The following is a 19,597-nucleotide window of genomic DNA, read 5'->3' on the forward strand; positions in this document are numbered from 1 at the left end:
AATTTTCAGCAGCTGGGACAACAAGGAATCAGGTTCCACCGAGATTTGAACTCAGATCCCAGAGTGCTCACCATTGCACTATGGAACAAACCATGGTAAAATATTTGAAACAATTCTCAAAAACAACAAAATCATCTCCAACAGTACACTTTGTCTCGGCCTTTTCTCATCTACACCATCAGTTTCCTCTCTTTGCTCTCTGCTAATTATCGATGCAGAGCAATTCACACAGATGCCATCGAGGCTATGGTTTTTCAAGAAGCTGTTTCTGTTTCACACTGTTCATCACACTGAATTCTTGCCAGGTAAAAAGTGCGTTGGCATTGCAATGTATTCATGTAAAATGCTTGGCATGGAAAAAAAATGCAAAGTTTTGTCGAGTTAGCGAGTAGGTGACGAGGTTTGGGGTTGATGTGCGTCGCTTTCAATCTTTGAAATTTCACCAAGCAAAGAAACGGTGAATTGAACTGTCCGCAGTCAGGAGCTGAAAAGGAATTAAAACCTAATACCGACTTCGGGACAGTCAGAATACTTCGTCACAGACAAGGCGCCGGAAGGCTGGAAGGTCGATCACACCGGTTGTGGGAGAGCTGGTTGGCGGTGACATGGAAGTGTCTGCAGTGTGCGGGATCAGACTGCTTCCACACATCCACAATGAATATCCCACCCTTTACTTGGGAAAAGTACAACTGAGAGTGGACAAGTTCCATCCCGGTCAGAACAATCTGAAGCTTTAACTGACTGACACCCTGATTTGGGATGTCTTGCAGTCTGTAATTACGTCAGTCTCTGTGGCGCAATGGGTTAGCGCATTCGGCTGTTAACTGAAAAGTTGGTGGTTCGAGCCCACCCAGGGACGAAGCATTTAACTGTTTTTCCCCGTGGATTCGGTGCTGCACGATTCCAGGTTGTCATTTTGCGTTTCGGCTGCGCGAATATATTCCACAAACATTGCCAGCTGTGCTGTTATCCAGTGAGTTCCCACTCCGATACTTTTATGAGCATTCAGTTTGAGTGTATACAGAACTGAACAGAGATATCAGAAAATTTAACAAGGTTGTGGGACATTGTTTTTTGATAATATTGAACCACTAATATGAATAAATCCATTTGTTCAAATATTTAATTGAACATGTTTTCAAGATGTTTCCGCGCAGTTTTGAACCAGGGACATTTCGCGTGTGAGGTGAATCTAATAACCACTACATTACGGAAACACTACAGCAATTTTTGGAACATAACCAGAGCTTTAACCTACACAGCTGGCCTATACTTCAGGACCTGGTTTTATGAGAATAGAGTGATGGTGCTATATTTAGGAAGGCTGTGAGTGTGGCAGGAATTGATCTAGTGTTTCCCAGACTTTACACATAGGAACAGGAGGTGGCCATTTAGCAGCGAGTGGTTAGGATCTGGAATGTACTGTTTGAAAGGATGGTGGAGGCAGACTCAATCTTATCTTTCAAACGGGAGCTGGATCAGTGTCTGAAGGAAAAACAATTGCAGGGCTACAGGGAAAGGGCGGGGGAGTGGGACTCGCTGAGTGTCGGCACGGGCTCGACGGGCCGAATGGCCTTCCGTGCTGTAATCATTCCATGATTCTGTAAGTTAGTGGCACATTTCATCGTGTGGGTGGAAGCAGAACATTTCAAAGGGACATGGATTGAGTCGGCAAAACTAGAGGAATCTGATACAGGAGATTCGGGGGGCATGGAAATTCGGAAGTTTAATGACTTTGAAAGGAACATTTTTGTTTTGTGCAGTTACGGTCAGAGAAATGTTTGTGAAAGGAATGTTTTGAACAGAGGAATGCAGCATTTAATCTTCTGCCTTAACACTTCTTCCTGGGTGTCGGGGTCACATTTCTTTTCGAGGTTATTCTTCTCAAAAAGGAGTTAGATGTAGTCCTTCAGACTAGGGGGATCAAGGGCTATGGCGAGAAAGCAGGATTGGGGTATTGAAGTTGCATGTTCAGCCATGAACTCATTGAATGGCGGTGCAGGCTCAAAGGGCCGAATGGCCTACCTCTGCACCTATTTTCTATGTTTTCTATGTTTCTTGAATTTATATTTCCTTTGCTGTTTCACAATAACCAGACCTTTGCTCTAAAGTCTTTCTCACTGTTTGCCCAGTCTCCTGTTGATGTACCAGCAATGAACATTTTGAACCAGACACCGAAAACACACTGTGCAAAATGGGACATGCTTTAACAGTTAACGTGGGGCTCGAACCACCAAATTCGAGATTAAGATTCTCATGCTCGACCGATTGATCTCACGGGGCTTCTACCAAATAGACGTTTTTGTCGTTGATTGCAGCCAGGTGCCTGTTGGCTCCGCCCCAGATGTTTAAACTTGCTGTCAAGGAACTGCCAGGATCTTCTTGAATGGTGGACCAGGCTCGAGGGGCCGAATGGCCCACTCCGGCCCCTAATCCTTACATGTTTATGACCTTATGACCTTTCACAGGAGAACAAACTCGCCCTGAGCATGCATGAGGAGATAGCTCCAGAAAATATTCCCACCCGGTGAGCTTTCGCGTGTGAGGCGACCGTGTTAACCGCGACACTGCGGAAACATCTCCACTTTCAGCACCAGGTCAGACGGAAATGTTAAGCGAGCAGGTGAACTGCTGAATCCCACTTTTAAGGAGTTGGTCGTGGTGTCAAACAATGAGTTTCACTTAATGATTAAAAATAAGAAATGTCAGAAGTTGGATTCAAACCCACACCTCCAGAGAAAACTGCGATCTAATCACAGCACCTTCGACCGCTCGGCGGTGTGTGTGGCCACCTGCAAGTTGATTTTGAACTTGTGTGTCCTGTCACATGAAGAAAATGAGGACAGCAGGCGTATCTCTGCCTTGCACCGGGGAAACAATGAGACAGACCTTGGAACAAGGGTCTGGTTATTGCCAAACAGCAAAGAAAATATTAACTCTGAAAGAACAGTGACCTTGACGTGATTTGTACACTCAACCTTCTGATCTGGAGTCAGATGCACTATCATTGCACCACTAGGCCTACACAATGATCGTGAGATGTTCCTCTATATGAAGCTTTCACAACACAAGGGGCTTTAAAATCCCCGCCCATTCCCACCAGGTATCAGAAGCAACGCTCACCTGCCAGTCACCGGATGTTTTTTTCTTAAACTTTTGTGTTGCGTTCATGGAAAAGTATCATTAATTAACCCGTCACCTTCTTTTGCACAATGAAAGAAATGCTAACTGAGAGACAGTCGATACTTCAATCATTTGTCCTTTGCTTTGGGGAACGGGCAGGTAAGTGGACCTGAGTCCATGATCGCATCGGCCATGATCGTATTAAATGTCGGAGCAGGCTCGAGGGGCGTATAACCGACTCCTGCTCCTATTTCTTTTGTTCTTATGTTCTTCAGCATGTTAACCCACTTTACACACTGTATTGCCGATGTCACCAGGAATCTGGGGCTACTTTTGTCAAATTTAACAGCACCGGTTATTCCTTCCGTGCAGTGAAAATAGAATCAGTGGTGAAGATAAAATCCCACGGTGCTCATTTTCAGATTCAACGCAGTAGGATTTCAAATAAAGTGAAAGAATTTTACAGTGAAAAGATTTGGAAGTTTTATTTGTATTTGTATCTTTAATTAAACTTTGTGGCATCTGACTCCCGTTCATGCCTCTGCTGAATAAGAAAGGAGGGTCTGACGTTGACCAGACTGCACTGCCCCTGATATGTGTGAGCTCATCCTTTATATTCAGTGGTTTCTCGCCCTTTGATGGGCTGCAGTGTAGCGGATATCACGTTGGCCTCACACACGAAAGGTCCCCGGTGGATCCGTTTTCTCTCACTGAAAGTTATCTATTTATTGGTTAAATAAAGAGCAATTCAGGAATAAGGGAGCCTTTTTACCAGGAGAATAAATAGCAAATAAAAACAGCAAATGCTGGAAATCTCAGCAGGTCAGGCAGCATTTTCCAGGAGACTAAACTCTCCTCTGATTGTTCCCTTATAGCAAGTTTAAACATAATGTTTCTACCCAGAATCAAACCGGGTACTTTTCACGTATAAAGCAAATGTGATAACCACTGCACAACAGAAACCTCTGGCACAGCAGCCCCAACAGAGGGGAGCTGACCAGTGAGCTCCCTCTGTGCTGATCGGGAATGTGTTGGCTCACGTTAAACAACTTCTGTCCCACACTGAAAGTTCTCAATCCTTCTCCTCCGCTGCCGTTTACAGAAATATCACGGATCACCCAGCCACAGTGTTCACTTCCACATCCTCACAGTGGGGCCACAGAGGCTCCTACCGTCTCCCCGCCATCAGTGAACTCGCCCAGTTTACTAAATTAAACCCCGAACACGTGCCTGGCAAAGGGCAGGAGAAGCCAGATAGTCTGTAAGCTCGGTCTATCGCAGAAAGTATTGGTATTCATGGTGATTACAGCAATTATTAATCTTCTCACATACCTCAATTATTTTTATGCGATGAATTGATCGAGAATTGAAACCAGTTTAGTGCGCCGGATCTTAACCCCTCGACCACCAGGGAACGGTTATGATACATGTAGATATATTTATATATATTTATATATGAACCTGAATATCAACGGCTAGCTGCCTAGACCTCATGGCGAACAGCAGTGCGTCTAACTTTGAGTGAGAGAAATTGTTCCACAGTGATACCCATTTCATCTTTTGTTCCCTTTCAAAAACTAGAAACTGAGACAGGGGGAATAAATAGAGAAATAAAAGCACAGGGATATAGACAAGAGGAAGAGAGAAGGGGAAAGATACTGCCCCCACCCAGAACTAATGCAGAAACCCCTCTGCTGCGCTCGGGGTGGCCACCCACAGCCTGGATACACTAACGGGAGAACACCATCGGCAGGTCGGGGCCATAAAAGGAACGGCGAGCGGCCCTGGGAGCAGCTTGGAGGTCCCAGGAGAATACTCCAGGGAGCAGCGCGAGCCGGTGCAGGAGGGCGGCGGCAGCGAAGAGTGATGTCATCAAGGTCCAGGTTGGTGATTGGAGCGTGGGCAGATACAGCAGGAGCGGCGAGATCGGGGCGAAGGAGCGGCGAGAGACTGTAGAGGGATGTGATCGGGGCCCAGCGGAGGCATGATTTTGGGGCCAGGGGCCCAGGGTTAGCACGGCCCAGCCCACACTGTGCACTGGGTCCGTGCAGCAGAGCTGGTCGCCTGTCGTCTTGCTTAACCCTTGCCACTGGACCAAGACCTCGCTCTGTCAAGCCCGTGTGATGGCTGGGGTGCAACGGCCACCACACGTTAAAAAAATCCACGCACAGGCATCTTCCACCCTTTGGGATGTAGTTCGGGTCCTTCATTGAAACACCTGTGAACTCATCCTTTTTCGGCGTGGAAGCAAGTCATCCTCGTTTCGTGGGACCGCCTATGATGATGATGATGATGGATACATTAACGTCCCGACAGCTCATTGACTGCAGGAGTGGGACCGTGCGGCGCTTCAGAAGACATGTCGAAAAGGCAAAGTCACTGATTCCGTCTCATGTGCTCCTCCGATCAAGAACAGCAACACACACTAAAAATGCTTCAATAATGGTTACATCTTATCTCCACATTTGCTAAGCAAGTGGTTTGTTGGTCTAGGGGTATGATTCTTGCTTTGTGGTTGTTACTTCAAATTTGCAGAAAGATCCTGGTTTCAAATCCCAAACCAACCTTGAGTTTGCGTTGAAATTTTGCAAAGAAGGACTTGCGTTTCTGCAGCGTCTGTCAGGAACTCATGACGACCCAAAGTGCTTTACAGCCATTGAGTTGCCTTTGAAATGTTGCCATGTGAGGAAAGATGTTCCCAAATCACCCCACACGCACCTCAACTCTTTGCAAATGAGTTCATAGAATCAAAGAAGTTTACAGCACGGAAGGAGGCCATTTCGGCCCAACGTGTCCGCGTCGGCCAACAAGAGGCTCTCCAGCCTAATCCCACTTTCCAGCTCGGTCCATAACCCTGCAGGTTACGGCACTTCAGGTGTGCATCCAAGCACTTTTTAAATGTGGTGAGGGTTTCTGCCTCTACCACCCTTTCAAGCAGAGAGTTCCAGACCCCCACAACCCTCTGGGTGAAGAAATTTCCCCTCTAAACGTTCGACCAATTACTATAAATTTATGCCTCCTTGTTGTTGATCCCTCTGCTAAGGGAAATAGGTCCTTTCTATCCACTATATCTGGGCCCCTCATAATTTTATACACCTCAATGAGGTCTCCCCTCAGGCTCTGTTCCATGGAAACCAAATCCAGCCTATCTAATCTGTCCTCAAGGCGAAGATTCTCCACTCCCGGCAACATCCTCATAAATCTCCTCTGCACCATCTTCAGTGCAATCATGTCCTTCCTGTAATATGGCGACCAGAACTGCACGCAGTACTCCAGCTGTGACCTAACCTGCCCCACCGACCATATCTCTTGTATTCTATGCCTCGGCTAATAAAGGCAAGCATTCCATATTTCTTCTCAACCAACTTAGCTGCCTGGCCTGCTACTTTCAGTGATCTGTGGACATGCACTGCCTGGATTCTGGGGAGGACCCAGCAGATTGGAAAACTGCAAATGTAATGCCCCTATTTATAAAAGGACGCAGACAAAAAGCAGGAAACTATAGACCAGTTAGCCTAACATCTGTGGTTGGGCAAATGTTGGAATCCATTATTAAAGAAGCAGTAGCAGGACATAGAAACATTGAAACATAGAAAATAGGTGCAGGAGTAGGCCATTCGGCCCTTCGATCCTGCACCACCATTCAATAAGATCATGGATGATCATTCAGCTCAGTACCCCTTTCCTGCTTTCTCTCCATACCCCTTGATCACTTCAGCCATAAGGGCCACATCTAACTCCCTCTTGAATATATCGAACAAACTGGCATCAACAACTCTGCGGCAGAGAATTCCACAGGTTAACAACTCTCTGAGCGAAGAAGTTTCTCCTCATCTCAGACCTAAATGTCTTACCCCTTATCCCTTAGATTCTGACCCCTGGTTCTGGACTACCCCAACATCGGGACCTGTCCAGTCCCGTCAGAATTTTATATGTTTCCATGAGATCCCCTCTCATTCTTCCAAACTCCAGTGATCTCTCGATCCCTTGATTCCCCGAGACTCGTAAAATCTATCTAACGCAGCCTTGAATATATTCAGAGACTCAGCATCCACAGGCCTGTGGGGCAGAGAATTCCAAAGATTCATATCCTTTTGAGTGAAGAAATTCCTCCTCATCTCTATCTTAAATGGCCGACCTCTTAACCTGAGACTGTGCCCCCTGGTTCTAGACACTCCAGCTCGGGGAAAACAACCCTCACCATCTACCCTGTCAATCCCCTTCAGAATATTGTGTGTTTCAATGAGATCACCTCTCATTCTTCTAAACTCCCGAGAGTATCGGCCCATTCTACACAATCTCTCACCATAGGACAGTCCTCTCATCCCTGGAATCAATCTGGTGAACCTCCGTTGTACCACCTCCCAGGCAAGTATATCCTTCCTCAAATAAGGAGACCAAAACTGTGTGCAGTACTCCAGGTGTGGTCTCACCAGGGCCCTGTACAATTGTAGCAAGACTTCCTTACTCTTGTACTGTGGGCTATATATTAGGTACTATGGGCCGAGTGCCCTGTTTTTTTGCTGATTCGATGGTTGTATAAAAAGTTATTAAAATTTGACAGTTGCTCGGCAAACATATTTGTATTTCCTTCAGTGTACTCCTTACTCTTCAAGGGCTAGATTTTCCCCAAGCAGTGTTGTCGGCGCACTGACCTCAAGCGCATCGACTTTGCGCGCTGGAAACGGCTCGGGGAAAAACTCGCCCCATCCTGGCCGCTGTGTACAGTCCCCGGAGTCCTGGCGTGGTGTGAAGTGGGGGGCGGAGCCAAATGCCAGCGCCGAAAACACTGCCGGCACCTTCGCGCATGGGCAGTAGGGAGAGAAAACTTTGCACTCTGCCATTTTTAAACAGTGTCAAACCCGATGAAAAGCACAGCAGCTTCTCAGCTTCTCCGGTCGCTCGGCGGGCTCTCCCCCCGTCCCTCCCCGATAAAACGTACAGCTCCAGCAGCTGCAACTTCTCCGGTCCACAAGCTCACACTTCTCCGGTGTGTCTTCCCTCCCCTATCCCAGGGATACCGGGACCCAGTGTAATGGAGCCAAGTTTGTTGATGATACAAAGATGGGTGGGAAAGTAAATTGTGATACAGCAAAGTAAATCTCAATTCCGGAAGAACAATATGGAAAGTTACAGTGACCCCGACGTGATATAAACAAGCAGCCTTCTGATCTGGAGTCAGACACACGACCGTTACACCACGAGGTCTACAGTGCAGTATGCCCATGTTTGTGTACATGAAGGTTCCTGAAACACAGTTTCATTTACCCTGCATTGGTGCAATGAAAGGTCTTCAAAATCCCCGGCCACTCCCACCGTGGGTCAGACAGCATCAGAAGCAGTGCCCACCTGTCACTCACCCTCTCACGCCCGCTTTCATCACCTGCTGCCCGCGGACTGCAGCAAATCCAGTTCATCATCATCATAGGCAGTCCCTCGAAGCGAGGATGACTTGCTTCCACGCCAAAAAAGGATGAGTTCACAGGTGTTTCAATGATGGACCTAATATTCCAGGTCCCGAACTGCATGTTGAAGGGTGGAAGATACCTATGCGTGGATGTTTTTAACGTGTGGTGACCGTTGCACCCCAGCCATCACACGGGCTTGACAGAGCGAGGTCTTGGTCCAGTGGCAAGGGTTATCAAAGACGACTGGAGACCAGCTCTGCTGCACGGACGCAGTGCCCACACATATCGCAGTGTGGGCTGGCCCGTGCTGCCCCTGGACCCCTGGCCCTGAACTCACCCCGCCCCTGGGACCCGCTCACATCCCTCCACAGTCTCTCGCTGCTCCTGCTGTACCTGCCCTCGCTCCAATCACTGACCTGGACTTTGATGACGTCACTCTTCGCTGCCGTCGCCCTCCTGCACCAGCTCGCGCTGTACCTTGCCGTGGTACACCACCACGCTGCTCCCAGGCCGCCGCCGCTCACCGCTCCTTTTATGGCCCCGACCTGCCGCTGGTGTTCTCACGCAGGTCGGGGCCTCCACGCTGCTCCCAGCAAATCCAGTTACACCCCGTGTCACCGCACAATTCTCAGCTGTGATTGTAAGCTGACTATATTTAAAGCTATCGCAGAGGCTGGAAGCAGTGTTCCCTGGTAGTCTAGTGGTTAGGATTCGGTGCTCTCATTGCCGTGGTCTGGGTTTGATTCCTGGTCAGGGAAAGCATTTTTACAGAGCAAGCTGACAAATATATTTCAAGTCTGTGAGATCCTGAATAATTGTTATCATCATTAATCCACCCACATGTGTTGCACACTGAACGAAATACAAATATGTTTGCTGAGTGACTGTCAATTTTTTTTAACTTTTTATACAACCGTAGCATCAGCAGAAAAACAGGATATTCGGCCCACAGTACCGAATGTTCCGCCCATAGTACAAGAGCAATGAAGTCTTGCTCCAATTGTGCAGGGCCCTGGTGAGACCACACCTGGAGTACTGCGCACAGTTTTGGTCTCCTTATCTGAGGAAGGATATATTTGCCTGGGAGGTGGTACAACGGAGGTTCACCAGATTGATTCCTGGGATGAGAGGACTGTCCTATGGTGAGAGATTGTGTAGAATGTGCCGATACTCGCTGGAGTTTCGAAGAATGAGAGGTGATCTCATTGAAACAGACAATATTCTGAAGGGGATTGACAGGGTAGATGTTGAGAAGCCCGGCTAGCTCAGTCGGTAGAGCATGAGACTCTTAATCTCAGGGTCGTGGGTTCGAGCCTCACGTTGGGCGTTTAATGAAAAGTAAACTTTTATGTTGCTTTCGCGGGCAAATATCATTAATGAACCCATGATCTTCTTTTGCACAATGATAAAAATGCGAACTGAGGGAGAGTTGATAATTTAATCAGACCACTCGGCCGTCCTTACTGTTAGATGCTCCAGTTACAAGTTATTACTCCGGAAAGTTTCAGAGCGGGTGCTTGTTCAGGGCTGCTGGAAGGCCCAGTGACCGGGATAACCTCTCCCCTGGGGTTTTCCTGAGCCTGTGCTAGGTGTACGGGGAGCTTTTGCCCGGGTCCGAGGCAGCTTGCATCCCAGGGATGGACAATAACCCTCTGAGCTCTGGAACTGGGGAAGAGCGAATAATTAATGAGTTGTTTGTGGTTTCAAATGCAGCTTAGATCTGCTGGTGTAAACCGATAGTGTTGTTTCACAGAATGAATGAAATGCTGACAGGGTCAGTCAAAACTTCAATCAGTGAACTTTAATCATTCATGAAACTTTAATCCTTGATGAAGTTTTATCCCCGATCTGATTTTACACAATCTGTATTGGAGGAGACTGGTTTTAAATGTTCATTGCTCATGCAACAATGTATCCAAAACAGCTTTTATTTAATTTTATTGCAGACAAGTTTTTGCTTGAGAAATAATGTTTCTGCGCAGGCTTGAACCGGGAACTTTTCACGTGTGAAGGAAATGTGATAACCTCGCCACGACAGAAATTGCTGCTGAGCTCAGTGCCCAGAGAGAAGTGTTCAGGAACAAGCTGAAATGCTCAATCCCTCTCTCTGCAAAAAGTTCCTTTCACAAACATTTCTCTGACCAGAACGGCACCAACAACAATGTCCTCCTTTCAAAGTCATTAAACTCCCCAATTGCTGCGTCTGCAATTTTAAGGACAAGGACTGAAAGCGCTTTGCGATCAGAAAATTGCAGGAAACCCCTTGCGATTAATGACAGGGCTTTTGATGGTTGATTTCTGTACACATCTTGTGTTATGTATTTAACCCATGACAACCTGTATACACCACCACCAGAGGGCCTACCTGTCGGAGTCCCAAGGGAGCACAGTATGTAAGCAGGCCACCCATGAGGTACCTGTACTCTGGAGTCTTATTAAAGGAGCTAAGGTCACACTTACTCATTATTCACAATACTAAGTTTCATCCTTTATTATGAGCGTATCAATTGGCGACGAGACAATGAACAACCACGCAAAAATGCAAGCAACAGTTGGTATCCTGGAGAAGTTCTCAGAAGTGGACGATTGCGAAGCCTTTGTGGAGAGACTGGACCAATACTTCGTGGCCAACGAGCTGGAAGGGGACGAGAACGCTGCCAAATGAAGGGCGATCCTACTTACCGTCTGTGGGGCAGCAACCTATGGCCTCATGAAGAATCTTCTAGCTCTGGTGACACCAACAACTAAATCCTATGAAGAATGTGTACGCTGGTCTGCGAGCATCTAAATCCTAAAGAAAGCGATCTGATGGCGAGGTATCGGTTCCACACGTGCCAACGGTCGGAGGGCCAGGAAGTGGCGCCCTCGGTCGCCGAATTAAGGCGCCTCGCAGGACATTGCGAATTTGAGGGATTCCGAGAACAAATGCTGAGAGACATTTTCATGCTTGGCATTGGCCATGAGATAATTCTTCGCAAACTGTTGACTCTCAGAATCTGAGCAAAGCCACAATGATCGGTCAGACAATTTCCACCAGTTCCTTTAAACACAATAACGTAATTTATTTCTCGTGGACTGGATGAAGGACCATGGTCCATGTAAAAAATTGTTATCGTTTTCCATGAACTAAATGTTCATAAAAGTATTGGAGTGGGAACTCACTGGATAACAGCACAGCTGGCAATGTTTGCGGAATATATTCGTGCAGCCAAAACGCACAATGACAACCTGGAACTGTGCGGCACCGAATCCTCGGGAAAAAATCAGTTAAAGGCATCGTCCCTGGGTGGGCTCGAACCACCAACCGTTCGGTTAATAGCCGAATGTGCTAACCCATTGCGCCACAGAGACTAACGTAAATGTAAATTGCAAGACATCCCAAAGCAGGGTGTCAGTCAGTTAAAGCATCAGATTGCTCTGACCGGGATGGAACTTGTCCACTCTCAGTTGTACTTTTCCCAAATAAAGGGTGCGACATTCATTGTGGATGTGTGGAAGCAGTTTGGTCCCGCACACTGCAGACACTTCCATGTCACCACTAACCAACTCTCCCACAACCGGTGTGATCTACCTTCCAGCCTTCCAGTGCCTTGTCTGTGACAAAGTATTCTGATTGTCCCGAAGCCAGTCGTTGGTTTTAATTATTTTCAGCTCCTGACTGCAGATATTCCTGTGATTAAACCTGAACAAAAGGATTACATGGCCAGTTGGATTCATCATTTCTTTGCTTGGTGAAATTTCAAAGATTGAAAGTGACGTACATCAACCCCAAACCTCGTCACCCACTCGCTAACTGCCACACGCTGCTCCCGTGAGATGGAAGCCCATTTGCTGTTTCAAGCTTGAATAGAGGTACAAGCAGAACTCATTCAAAGAAAGTCCAAGTCCCTGAGGCAACTGATTATTTGCACCGAACTCCTTCGCAAAGAGTTGAGGTTCGTGTGCGGTGATTTGGGCACATCTTTCCCCACACTACAACACTTCAAACATAACTCAACGACTGTAAAGCGCTTTGGGGCATTATGAGTTCCTGAAAGGTGTTGCAGAAATGCAAGTCCTTCTTTGCAAAAGTTCTATGTTATTCAAAATTCGCAGCAGAACAATGTATTCGCCCAATCACGTCGGGGTCACTGTTCTTTCAAAATTAATATTTTTTTTGCTGTTTGGCAATAACCAGACCCTTGCTCCAAGGTCTGTCTCACTGTTTACCCGGTGTCAGGCAGAGATACGCCTGCTATCCTCATTTACTTCATGTGACAGGACACAAAAGTTCAAAATCAAACTGCAGGTGGCCACACATAATATTGAGCAGTCAGGATGGCCGAGCGGTCTAAGTTGCTGCATTCAGGTTGCAGTCTGCTTTGAAAGTGTGGGTTCCGTAGTGTAGTGGTCATCACATTCGCTTAACACGCAAAAGGTTCCCGTTTAAAACCAGCTGAAAACGTGTTCAATTAAATATGAGAAGCATTGAATAATGTGCATTTCTGGTTCAGTATTAACAAAGCACAATGTCTCCCAGCCCTGCTATATTTGTTGAATACTCTGTCTAGTTCGGTACACATTCAAACTCTACAGTTTCCAGCCCTGACGGTGCAGAAAGCCTCTCTCAAAGCTGTACATTCCAGCTGCTTTCAGTTGAGTTGTGAGATTATTGACGGATCCTGCAGCTGTGAAAAGGAAAGATGTGTTAGAGGGGTCATCAAACGAGGCCATGTGGGTTGAATTAAAGAACAAAAAAGGGGCGATCACACGACTGGGAGTGCACTATAGACCCCCGGGCAGTTAGAGGGAGATAGAAGAACAAATATATGGGCAGATTGTTGAGAAGTGCAAAACCTATTGAGCTGAAAGAGTGGAGGTTTTAACTACCCGAATATTAACTGGGAAAATGATAGTGTGAATGGTACAGATGGTGGAGAATTCCTAAAATGCATTCAGGAGAACTTCTTTATCCAGTATGTAACAAGCCCATCAAGGGAGGGGCGGTTCTGGACTGGGTCTTGTGATCGAAGAGGGGCAGGTAGAAGGGGTATCAGTGGGAGAGCATTTTGGTGCGAGTGATCATACTCAGTAAGGTTTAGGGTAGTTATAGAAAAGGACAAAGGGGACCAGGAATAAAAGTTCTCAATTGGGGTAAAGCCAATTTTGCTGAGCTGAGATGGAATTTTGCCAAAGTGGACTGAGAACGGGTACTTGCTGGTAAATCAGTGTCAGAGCAGTGGGAGGCATTCAAGGAGGAGATCCTGAGGGTAGAGAGCAAGTATGTTCCCTTAAAACAAAGGTGGGACTAACAAATCTAGAGCTCCCGGGATGTCAGGGGACATACAGGGAAAGTTAACGAAAAAAAGGGAAGCTTATGACACATGCCGATAACTCAATACTGCAGAAACTCTAGAGGTGCAGAGGTGCAATTAAAAAATATATCAGGAAAGCAAAGAGAGCATGAGAGAATGTTGGCAACTAAATCTGGGAAAACCCAAAGATGTTTTATAAATACATTAAGAGCACGATGATAACAAGATAAAGAGTGGGGTCTATGAGAGTCCATAAAGGGAATCTGTTCACGGAGGCGGAAGACGTGGGTAGGATTCTTTGTGAATACTTTGCATCTGTTTTCACAAAACTGAGGCGCGATGTGGACTTTGCAATGAGGGTGGAGAAGTGTGAAATATTAGATGAAATAAACATGGTGAGAGAGGAAGTAGTGGTGGCTTAGCAGCTTTGAAAGTGGATAAATCCCAAGGCCAGAATGAAATGTATCCCAGGCTGATGAGAGCAGCAAAAGAGGAAATAGCAGAGGCTCTGACCACCATTGTCCAATCCTCACAGGCTACAGGTGCAGGGCCAGAGGATTGGAGCACTGCTAACGTTGTACCTTTGTTTAAAAAGGGAGAAAGGGATTGAGTAAATACAGGCTGGCCAGCCGAACCTTTTACAATTATTTGTAAAAATCCTGAGGGACAGGTTAAATCTTCATTTGAAAAGAAATGCATTAATCAAGGATAGTCAACATGAATTTGTCAAGGGAATTTGTCTGACTCAGTTCATTGCATTTTTCGAAGAGGTAACCAGGAGGGTTGATGAGGGCAGTGGTCTGATGTAATGTATATGCACTTTAGCAAAGCTTTTGATAAGGTCGCACTTGGCAGACTGGTTACGAATGTAAAAGCCCATGGGATTCAAGGGCAAAGTGACAAGTTGGGTCCAAAATTTGTTCAGAGGCAGGAATCAAAACGTAATGGCTGATGGGTGATTTTGTGATCCAGTGGGGTTCCGCAGGGCTCAGTGCTGGGTCCCTTGCTTTTTGTAGTATACATCAATGACTTGGAGTTAAATGTTGTGGCTATGAGTAAGAAGTTTGCAGATGACACTAAAATACGCTGTGTGGTTGATAATGAAGAAGAAAGTGGCGACCTTCAGGAAGATATCAATGTACTGGTCAGATGGACAGAACTGTGGCAAATGGAATTCAATCCGGATAAGTGTGAGGTAATGCATTTGGGGAGGTTTAACAAGGCAAGGGAATACACATTAAATGGTACGACACTGAAAAGTGTAGAGGAATAAAGGGACCTTGGAGTGCAGGACCACAGATCCCTGAAGGTAGCAGGCCAGGTAGTTAATGTGGTTAAGAAGGCATATGGAATACTTGACTTTATTAGTCAACGCATGGAATACAAGAGCAAGGAGGTTATGCTTGAACTGTACAAAACACTGGCTACACCACAGCTGGAGTACTGCGTGCAGTTCTGGTCACCACATTACAGGAAAGATGTGATTTCACTGGAAAGGGTGCAGAGGAGATTTACTAGAATGTTGCCTGGACTTGACAATTTTGGCTATGATGATAGTTTGGAGATGCTGAGTCTGTTTTCTTTGGAACAGAGGAGTCTGAGCAGAGACCTGATTGAGGTGTATAAAATTGAGGGACCTGGATAGAGTGGATAGGAAGGTCCTGTTTCCCTCGGCAGAGGGGTCAACAACCAAGGGCCTAGATTTAAAGTAATTGGGGGAGGTTTAGTGGAGATATGAGGGGACATTTCATTACCCAGAGGGTGGTGGGTGTCTGGAACTCAATGCCTGAAAGGATGGAAGAGGGAGGGCCCCTCACCACATTTAAAAGATACGTGGATGTGCACTTAAAGTGCCACAACCTACAGAGCTCTGGACCGAGAGCTGGAAAGTGGGATTCGGCTGGATAGCTCTTGATCAGCCGGTGCGGACACGATGGGCCGAAATGGCCTCCTTCTGTGCTGAAAATTTCTGATTCTATGATTCTATTAATATATATATATAGATAGACAATATATGCAATTATCTTAATTATTCCTTGGTGGCCGAGTGGTTAAGAACCCAAGCACTAACCCACTTTCTATTCTCAATCAGTTTATCACATGAAAATAATTGAGGTCTGTGAGAGGATGAATAATTGCATACCTCGGGAGCCTATTATCAGCGAGGGCAGGCATCGACGACGAGGTTCAACACTGCCTCCAGTGCGCCAGTGCAGCCTTCGGCCACCTGAGGAAGAGAGTGTTCGAAGATCAGGCCCTCAAATCTGCCACTAAGCTCATGGTCTACAGGGCTGTAGTGATACCCGTCCTCCTGTATGGCTCAGAGACATGGACCTAATACAGTGGGCACCTCAAGTCGCTGGAGAAATACCACCAACGATGTTTCTGCAAAATCCAGCAAATCCCCTGGGAGGACAGACGCACCAACGTTAGCGTCCTCGATCAGGCCAACATCACCAGCATTGAAGCACTGACCACACTTGACCAGCTCCGTTGGACGGGCCACTTTGTTCGCATGCCTGACACAAGACTCCAAAAGCAAGCGCTCTACTTGGAACTCCTACACGGCAAGCGATCCCCAGGTGAGCAGGGGAAACGTTTCAAGGACCCTCAAAGCCACTTCATAAAATGCAACATCCCCACCAACACCTGGGAGTCCCTGGATAAAGACCACCCTCAGTGGAGGAAGAGCATCTGGAGGGTGCTGAGCACCTCGAGTCTCATCGCCGAGAGCATGCAGAACACATGCACAGGCAGCGGAAGGACCGTGCGGCAAACCAGTCCCACCCACCCTTTCCTTCAACCACTGTCTGTCCCACCAGTGACAGAGACTGTAATTCCCATATTGGACGGTTCAGTCACCTGAGAACTCACTTTTAGAGTGGAAGCAAGTCTTCCTCGATTTCGAGGGACTGCCTATGATGATGATGAATTGCTGTAATCACCGTTAATAACCCCGTTACTTTCTGTTACACACTGAGTTTACAGACTCTCTGGCTTCTCCTGCCCTTTCCAGGACACTTGTTCCGGGTGTAACTTTACAAACTGGGTGAGTTCACTGATTGCGGGGAGACGGCAGGAGTCTCTGTGGCCCACTGTGAGGATGTGGAAGTGAACATGGTGGGTGGTAATTACGTGACATTTCTGTAAAGGGCAGCAGAGGAGAAGGATTGAGAGCATTCAGTGTGGGACAGAAGTTGTTTAAGGTGAGCCAACACATTCCTGATCCTCCTCTCTTCTTCTGAGGAAATCCCCCGGAGTCGAGGATGACTTGCTTCCACATCAGCATCGGTCCCGATCAGCACCGAGGGAGCTCACTGTTCAGCTCCCCTCTGTTGTGCTTCCTGTAACAGAGGTTTCTGTAGTGCAGCGGTTATCACGTTTGCTTTGCATGTGAAAAGTTCCTGTTTCTATCCCAGGCGGGAACATTATATTTAAACTTGCTGTGGATGAACAATCGGAGGCGAGTTTCGTCTCCTGGCAAAAAAGCAGATGCTGCCTGTGCGGTACCAGAACTGAACACAGTCCCCCAAGTGAGGTCCAACCAGGGCTTTGTTTAGCTGCACACAACATCTGTCCCCTTGTGTTCCAGTTATACGAACATAAGAAATAGGAGCAGGAGTTGGCCACACCGTCCCTCGAGCCTGCTCCGCCATTCAATAAGATCATGGCTGATCTGATCATTGACTCAGCTCCACTTCCCCGCTCGCTCCCCATAACCCCTTATCCCCTTATCATTTAAGAAATTATCGATTTCTGTCTTAAATATATTCAATGTCCCAGCTTCCACAGCTCTCTGAAGCAGCGAATTCCACAGATTTACAACCCTCTGGGGGAAGAAATTTCTCCTCAACTAAGTTTTAAATGGGTGGCCCCTTATTCTAAGATCTAGTTCTAGTCTCCCCCACCAGTGGAAACATCCTCTCTGCATCCATCTTGTCATGCCCCCTCATAATCTTATACATTTCGATAAGATCACCACCCATTCTTCTGAATTCCAATGAGTAGAGGCCCAACCTAAACAACCTTTCCTCATAAGTCAATCCCTCACCCCCAGAATCAACCGAGTGAACCTTCTCTGAACTGCCTCCAGAGCAAGTATATTCTTTCGTAAATATGGAAAACAAAACTGCATGCAGTATTCCAGGTGCTGCCTCACCAATACCCTGTATAACTGTAGCAAGATTTCCCTGCTTTGATACTCCATTCCCTTTACAATAAAGGCCAAGATTCCATTGGCCTTCCTGATCACTTGCTGGTGATCTAGTTCGCTAGATATAAAGGCCAGCTTAACATTAGTCTTATTTGATTATTTTCTGTACCTGCCCATGACATTTACATAAAACCATGTTGACTCTGTCGAATCATGTTTTAATTTTCGAAGTGCTCTGACACCACTTCCTTAACAATGGATTACAGCATTTTCCCGATGACTGATGTCAGACTAATTGTCCTGTAGTTCCCGGTTTTCTCTCTCCCTCCTTTCTTTAATAGCGATGTTACATTTTCTACCTTTCGATCCGCTGGGACTGTTGTAGAATCTGGACATCGTGGTGCAAAGGTTACGGGTCTAACACCCGATCAGGAGGCTGCGTGTTCAAATCAGCTAATTTAGCTGTTGTTCTTCCAGAATAGATATTGTGTTTGCTGTTTTACAATAACCAGACCCTTGCTCTAAAATCTGTCTCACTGTTTCCCCAGGGGCACGTTCATGTTACAATAAACATTCTGAATCAGATGCCTGAAGTACAGTGTGTAAAATGGGATATGGTTTAACAGTTAACATGCAAAACACAGAACCAATTATTCAATTATCGACTCTCCCTCAGTTAACATTACTTTCACTGTGCAAAAGAAGCTGATCAGTTAATTAATGAAGTTTGCCCAAGAAAGCGACATAAAATTTAACGATAATGATTCGCCCAACATGGGGCTCAAACCCACAATAGTGAGATTAAGAGCCTCATGCTGTATCTCCTGAGCTAGCCAGGATTATGTAAATCCCATGTCCCTGTCGGTGATTGCAACCAGGCACCTGTTGGTTTCGCCTCATTTCCGGGTGTTTCCCGATCCTGTCTGTCTCTCTGTCTCTGTTCAATCTGTGTGTGGCCACCTCCAGTTTGATTTTGAACAAATACGTGTGTTTGTGTATTCAGTAAAAACAGAAAATGCTGGAAACACTCAGCAGGTCGGGCAGTATCTGTGGAGGTGGGGAAGTGGGAATAATCGATGTGTTTGTTTGCGGCTTTGATCTGTTGCTGGGAAGTGAGGCAGCGCTGCAGGATGCTTTTTTTCGAGGTGTAAGCAGAGGTTTCCGTCGTGTAACGGTTATCACCTTCGCTGCACATGTGAAATATCCCCGGTTTGAGCACGGACAGAAACATTATTTTGGAGAATATTTTTCTGTGGAATACATTTTAAAAAGTAGCCCCAGGTTCCTTGTATCATGAGCGATGAACATTTTAACTCACTCTTCTAAAATACAGTGTGTGTAAAATCAGATAGGGGATAAAACTTCATCAATGATTAAAGTTCCTTAACTCAGTAAAGTTCAGTTATTGAAATTTTCATCAATTCATTGCATAAATATCATTGAGGTGTGTGAGAGGATTAATAATGGGCTTTAATCGTTAATGAGCCCATTACTTTATGTTATAGACCCAGGTTACACACTCTCCTGCTTCTGAAAGAGTTGAGATGCGTGTGGGGTGATTGGGGCACATCTTTCCCCACTTAACAAGGCGCCATCGGTACTTCATTGACTTTAAATCA

General features: G+C 46.3%; 3 non-coding genes across 3 annotated transcripts; 2 read left to right on the forward strand and 1 right to left on the reverse strand.

The window, feature by feature from the left end:
• The first annotated feature begins 785 nt into the window (after positions 1 to 785).
• trnan-guu (transfer RNA asparagine (anticodon GUU)) lies at positions 786 to 859 on the forward strand. Its single transcript has one exon. It is a non-coding gene; the product is annotated as a tRNA-Asn (tRNA).
• An 8,926-nt stretch (positions 860 to 9,785) lies between these two features.
• trnak-cuu (transfer RNA lysine (anticodon CUU)) lies at positions 9,786 to 9,858 on the forward strand. Its single transcript has one exon. It is a non-coding gene; the product is annotated as a tRNA-Lys (tRNA).
• A 1,950-nt stretch (positions 9,859 to 11,808) lies between these two features.
• On the reverse strand, positions 11,809 to 11,882 carry trnan-auu (transfer RNA asparagine (anticodon AUU)). Its single transcript has one exon. It is a non-coding gene; the product is annotated as a tRNA-Asn (tRNA).
• Positions 11,883 to 19,597: the final 7,715 nt, after the last annotated feature.

This window comes from Pristiophorus japonicus, unplaced genomic scaffold, assembly GCF_044704955.1.
Source record: "Pristiophorus japonicus isolate sPriJap1 unplaced genomic scaffold, sPriJap1.hap1 HAP1_SCAFFOLD_91, whole genome shotgun sequence".
Lineage (NCBI taxonomy): Eukaryota > Metazoa > Chordata > Chondrichthyes > Pristiophoridae > Pristiophorus > Pristiophorus japonicus.